At 31.9% G+C, this 7,102-nt stretch overlaps 1 non-coding gene across 1 annotated transcript; it reads left to right on the forward strand.

The window, feature by feature from the left end:
- The first annotated feature begins 6,757 nt into the window (after positions 1-6,757).
- On the forward strand, positions 6,758-6,830 carry TRNAF-GAA (transfer RNA phenylalanine (anticodon GAA)). The gene has a single exon. It is a non-coding gene; the product is annotated as a tRNA-Phe (tRNA).
- The last annotated feature ends 272 nt before the right edge of the window (positions 6,831-7,102 follow it).

Raw genomic sequence — 7,102 nt, forward strand, 5'->3', positions numbered from 1 at the left:
GCCCACTATACTTGTACAATTATTGCAGGTTATATATTTTCAGTCTGCTGTGGTAATTGGACAGATTCAATCACATGTTGTTTCTTTCTTTGAAATCTGAACGATGCTCTCTTGGATGAGTGTTATTGCTGAATGGTTCAATCTGCATTTGATTGTGGAAGGTTCTTTTCTCTCTTTGAAGAATTGATGTTAATTGCATTGATTTCCTCCATTGATTGATAATTCCCTTCCAATGCTTGAAATCAATTTTCTTTTATATTCTATTGGTGGAAGGGTCACCACCTTTGATAAGAATTGAGTCACCACTTTTCATTGTTGCCCTTGAAAATAATATATTGTTCTTCAAATTGATCTCCCCTTTCTATCACCTCCACAAATGAGAACTTCTCCCTTTTATATCCTCCAATGTGAGAGAAAGTCACACCTCTTCATAATGATCACAACCTTTCAACTACCGGCCTTCGAAAGGGTCACAACCCTTCATCATTGCTGCCCCTTTGGAAGAGTCACTTACTTATCTTCTTCCCATAAATGCTTCCTTAATTCATTTGCTCCCTTCTTTTTTCCTTCATCTTTTCTGCCCAAATGAAGTTCTCTTCTCTCCCTTTTATGTCTCATGTTTGAGGGAGTCACACCTTTTCGTTTCATCTCTTTTGACCTTTCATTAAACTTAGATTTAATTTTATTATTATTCTTTTATATTTTAATTTATTATTACTTATTAATAAATCCTATTTCAACGAGGGCACATTACATCCACTTACAAGGATCCAATCATAGATGAAACAAAACCTTTGAATCGAGAAGATAATCAAGTTTCATTACCTATAGACTCATGGCAAAGGGTGAAAGCAAGAGAGAGGTTCAGTTAGAGCTAGAAAGAGGGGTATATAGAGGGGGAAGAGAGAGAGGGATGGGTAAAGAGATAGAAATAGATATAGAGAAGAAGATTGAGATAGAGATGAAGATAGAGGACAACGAGGAGAGTAATATGGAGAGAACAAGAGGGATATGGAGAAATAAAGAGAGAGGGGAGAGGAATAGATAGAGATGGAAGAGAAAAATAAAATAATGGGAGAGAGAGGGAGAGATAGAAAGATAAAGATAGAGATAGGAAGTGACATATAGAAAGAGGGAGAGATATGGTGGTAGAGAAATAGATAACTAGATAGAGATTGAGGGAAGAAGAAAGAGGGGTATATAGAGGGGGAAGAGTGAGAGAGGGATGGGTAAAGAGATAGAAATAGATATAGAGAAGAAGATAGAGCTATAGATAGAGATGGATATCGAGATGAAGATAGAGGACAATTAGGAGAATAATATGTTGAGAACAAGAGAAATATGGAGAAATAAAGAAAGAGGGGAGAGGAATAGATAGAGATGGAAGACAAAAATAAATAAAGGGAAAGAGAGGGAGAGATGGAAGATAAAGATAGAGATAAGAAGTGAAATATATAGAAAGAGGGAGAGATATTGTGGTAGAGAGTTAGAAAACTAGATAAGAGATTGAGGGAAGATGAAAACAGTGACGGAACATTACACTTTATTTATTCAAAGCATGTCTCATATATTTAATGCAAATGTATCCCAGGTTAGGATTCTTCAGACTCGACGCCTTATGGATAATGGGAAAACTCAAGAATGCAACAGTAGATTCGGTTGAATTGCAATTAAACAGGATGAGGAGCTCTTGAGTGTGAACACCAATCCATGGTAAGGACCAATCCATGGTAAGGAAGACCACGTGAAGAGGAAAATTAGGTACATGCACTAATTTTACCCTTTATTATGAAAACTAGCTATGCATTTCCAGTAGAGTTGTATTTTATCCTTACTCTGTTTCTTATATCTGTTGTGAAAGCAAAGTAATATCAAGCACATCATTTCTTAATTTACAAGCATCGTGTGAGGATATTGTTGTTTTTGAAACGTAATAGCTCAAATTGACTGGACCTTTTACTTTTTGATTGAGGTGCCAACATTATTTTGGGGTCTACGCTTTAGTTATTTTGATAACATATATGGTGAGTTCATAATTGTCATAACTGAGGTAGAAGCTTAATTGTAACTTTTTTAAGATTTGCGTGACTTCGTTGATCTGTTCATAATGGATTTCTCTTAACAGAGAAGGCCTGATTGTTTATGTCCACCATTGAAAAAAGAAGACTCTAATTTGTGGGATTTAGCTATTCCGCTACTGGGTTGGCTGGAATTATTAATCCGTTGTTTTTCTATATTTTTCCTCAGAGATGGAGGATTAAAAAATATATATTTATCTAAAGGAAACATTGAAATGTTTAATGGGTTTATCAATAGCCAATGTGTAGATGTGGGAAACACATAGGCATCTTTATGTCCTTTTCCTAGTCAGTGATTTTATTTGAGAACATGGTATTGTGTTCATGGTAACTGTGTCATGGGCATTGGAGGTACTGTGAACTGAGAAGATGTAAAGAGAGGATTTTTTTGGTGTGACCAATGAATTGTTTTGGGGTGACTGAGCAGAAGTTTTGGCCTGAAAATTATATGAAACTGCATATTAGTTATCAGTGAAACCCTTGAGATTCGCGATTGAATTTTGAGGGGAGTTGTAATCTATTTACTCTATTTGTGGTCAAATAATAGCTAAATAAAACCCATCCAACTTACATTATATCTCTCCAGTTTCTGTTATTGTAATTGCCTCTTGAGCTTATTTTATCTTGAACCAATTGCTAAAGTAATATCAACTGCGCTTGTCCTCAAAATTTCCATTTGTCTAAAGCATTTACTGTAGACATACTAACTGATGCACACTTGACTAGGGTTTCTTTTCTTATAGACATGATGACATTTTAAAAAAGATTTCAAAACAGGTTTTGTAATCCTGTTTGGGTTCATGGATATTCTGACCATTGTGAACATATTTTAGTTGAGTATACGAGAAGTTGCTTGTCCTTTTCCATACTTAAGCTGCTAATTTTATTTTAGGCCATGTTCTGATGTCCAAGGACAACCATGTTGAGGTTGGAGGAGATCCTGAGCATGAGTGTCATTGTACTCCTTTTGAGTACAAATACTAAACATGCAGAAATTTATAAGATATTTGTTCTTGCAAAAAAGAAATAAATTTTACATTACAAGGAACCTAGTTGAGTAGTTGATTGCATTGCCATCCAAGTGACATTAAATTGAGATGCAAGCTTCAGCTGGGCTGACTTTGTACTCTTTCATCGCATTTTTTCTCAAAAGAATTAGAGTTAGTCATAAGGTTTTGGAGAATGAAATTCCGGTTATAGTTGTTGTTCTTCACCTTATCATTCATTCAGTAATTACATGTACTCAGAGTCTTTTCTCAAAGAATCTGCAATTCAGTATTGGTAAGGCTATACTCCACTAAAGTTTGTCTACATTGTGGCGAATGATAGGCTAAATGATGCCTATGTCATATAAACAACAACTATTCATACAGTTGAACTATCTATTTAATGATTTCTTATGCATTCATTGTAACAGATTTTGATTAAATCCAAAATTCTTTGAATATATTCTGTAAGTTACCGAGTTTAAAAAAAATTAAAATGATCTTTTTAGTTATTTAGTTTATTAGTATTATCTTGAGGAACTTGGTAAAAACCAGATCTCCTAAATGATGTGTTTTGAACAGCAAGGGAAATTTTTGTATCATATATTTCAATTTTTTTAACATGCCATAGGCTTGTTCATACTGAAGTGACTTATAAAAAAACTCGTTTCTTCTTGAAAACCTGGTAAAAACGATTTGGACATTTGAATTGCAGCATCCAATTAAACTTAAGATTTTTTGGGGAGGGACATCATCAAAACATTGAATTACTGATTAAATAATCAATGGGAGAAATAATGATTTTTTTTTATGATAATGGTGAAAATTTTGACATCTAAACCATTCAATTTGTTTGCTTGATTGATATGATGTTTGTGTACCAGGTCATCCTCATAGACTTGATTTTGATTATTTTATCTGTAGAATAAAAAAAAAATTAGAGACATCAAATTTTCACAATCTGTAAATTATTTTTCTTTTGGCTTTCTACAATGATGAATCATAAAGTATGATCAGAAATGTTGATGAAAAAAATGCCTATTCAATAAAATGGCTTTCATAATTTTTAATTGGAGCAATCTTAAACTTTGGATTGAGGTTGACTTTGTTTATTTTTGGTGTTGTAATGTGTAGAGAAATGTCAGTTAGCATTCATTTTAGAGGAGAGAACTAAAAATGGATTGAATATTTCAGAAAAATATCTATAAAAATCTTTCACATGTGTCTAATTTGATCACAAACTCAGCTTAGCACATGTGTGCACGTATTAAAATTTATTGTAGATTTAATGAGCAGCTTGTTTATTGTCAAGATACTTTAAAATACTATCAACTTCATAGAAAAATTATGAGTGACATAAATTATCTATGTATTGAGAGTTTGTAGGAAAAAATTTAAAAATAGTTAGTGGTTAAGTATATGGATACAAAGCAAGTCCGCATCCGAACTAGATCTAGAACAAACAATGTTGAACTAACATAGAGTAGAGAATATCTTGATTTTGTATATGGATACAAAACAATCTAAACTAGATCTAGAACAAGCAATGTTGAACTTACATAGAGTAGAGAATGTGGTGATTTTGATCCACAGATGACTGTTAGCATCCACAAATTTTCAGACATACAAATATCATTATCTGCATCAATTGACAAACAAATTTCACTCAAAACTAATCAATTTCTCTTTATTACTATTTATGGTGTGATCATATGTGTCTAATATTACTTGATCCATTTTATTCCAAAACATTATTAGTTAATCTAAATTAATTGAATCCTAAAACTTAATTTAAAGACCAATGAAATATAACATATAATCTACAAAACATTTGTAATTGTTTTATTTTTTACTTAATAATAAGAGACATCACCATCCTAAATCATAAATCTATGATTATTTAGACAAATTTGAAGAGCATGAAAAGTAAATTGTGAAATCATCAATAAAGGCCAGGGTAATATAATATATAATTGTAAAGCGTTCGATTTGCCCTGTTTCATACATATTGCGTTATTTGCAAATCATTAAGAAAGACCAGGAAAACATGATAATATTATTTGAAAGAATAAATTTAAATAAGAATTGATATCGATAGTATTGAGATGATGGATGGCCCATTTTATTTACCGGCTTTTAAAAGACATTGAAAGTTGGACAAGGATTTTAGGGTTTTTACTATGCTTCTGGGGTGTATGAGACATATTTGATTTCCTTGTATATATTCGCGTTACTTTTAATTTTCTTGTATAATTCTCTTGTATAAATTGCAGGCCGAATTGGCGATGAAAATAAGAGAATGCCCATGATATTTATTGATCAATAATGACAATAATAGTAATGGTCAATATTAGCGTGGCCATGCTTTAAATTCCTTCCCTCCTTCCCTCTCGTTGAAAACAAGTATAGATTGGAAAAATATTGGTTTCATAATACATATATCATGAAAATTATGCATAAAAATTTCAGATATATAATTTTTAAATCGTATTAAAAAATATAATTTCTAAACTGGCTTCCACCTTGTAGATGAATAAAATGGTCCTCCAATTCTTTTTCCTTTACTGGATTAATATAATAGATTCTACCTCTTCGAACTCCTCATTTCTCCCTACAACCAAATAAACAATTTTTATACATCAACTTTCCTAGACTTATAACCACTTAAAATGATACAAGGAATAACAACTGTATAATCCAATACCCTCCATTTAAATTACATGACATCATCCTTATTTGAGTGATCAAAATCATGAGCGTTGATGTTGCCATGTTCATACTTTGTAGCCATTTAAGTGGCACATTCCTATTCTTATAATCGGTTAACTTCACCCATTTCATATTCCTCTCATTGGAATGACTTAAATGTTACTGGTTGCATAGCATTTCTTTAAGATGGGTATTATAAGCCATAGTTGGGCATTCACAAGAATTTAACACTAACATAAAAATGGGGCAATCAAATTCCTTGCAGCTGGGATCTGAAGATGTTCAACCCATGGGCTTGAGTAATGATTTCTATTATTTTTCAATTTATAATAACAAAATATTATTTTAAAATTTTCAAAATGTTTCTGATAATTACAATCTTTATGATTGGAATGACAAGATTTGTATCATAAATTTAAATTGTCTAATTTAAGAGGAGTGAAATTTTGAAATACTTAATAATTTCCAAAGATTAACTCTGCAATTCTCAAAATTTGAAAACATGACCACTATCTATAACAAGAAGTTAATAAAAAGATTCAGCTACAATAAATAATCTCACCGACCAATCATGGAATTAGAATTGAAAACTCTTCATAAATTATCTAAACCTATTTATTTCTCAGAATCGCAAAATTACACTTCTTTGCTTACTTCCATAGATATTACTTCTGACCTCTAATCTTTTCAATTAAGGGGAAATCAGAAATAAAGAATCGAATTGAATTATAAAAAAGTTGTGCAATGCTACAACTCCAGAATCAAACCCAATTTCATTGTATTCTTATCACAAAAGTATTTTAGTAGATGGGCAAAAGGTAAACCACGGAAATAGACAGGGTAATTACTCATTATATATGATCTCCATTCGCCTGCTTCTATTCTATTCAAGGAAACGAAATGACTGCGGTTGAGTTTTTTCATAAATTTATTGTTAAATTCACTTTGTTTACAAAACGAAAAGTAGTTAAATCTTCTAAACATGCGGGGATAGCTCAGTTGGGAGAGCGTCAGACTGAAGATCTGAAGGTCGCGTGTTCGATCCACGCTCACCGCAATCAGGCAGTTGTTAAATTGTATTGCTTTAAAATAAAATCAATCAATGCATGCTTTTTTATCATGTCAACGTAGGTTGCAGATGATGAATGATGAAATAGTGTCTTTGAGGGAGAAATATAGTTTATCGATCAATGATAAAATATAACACCTAATTTTTTATTTATATTAACATTAAATTATATATGTTTTGATGAAGTAAAAGGAGGTATTTGAAAGGTATCCGAATCTTGTACAAGCCAGGAGAACAGAATTACTAGAAAGAATAATGAT

Source organism: Cryptomeria japonica, unplaced genomic scaffold, assembly GCF_030272615.1.
Source record: "Cryptomeria japonica unplaced genomic scaffold, Sugi_1.0 HiC_scaffold_549, whole genome shotgun sequence".
In the NCBI taxonomy this organism is placed as follows: Eukaryota; Viridiplantae; Streptophyta; class Pinopsida; order Cupressales; family Cupressaceae; genus Cryptomeria; species Cryptomeria japonica.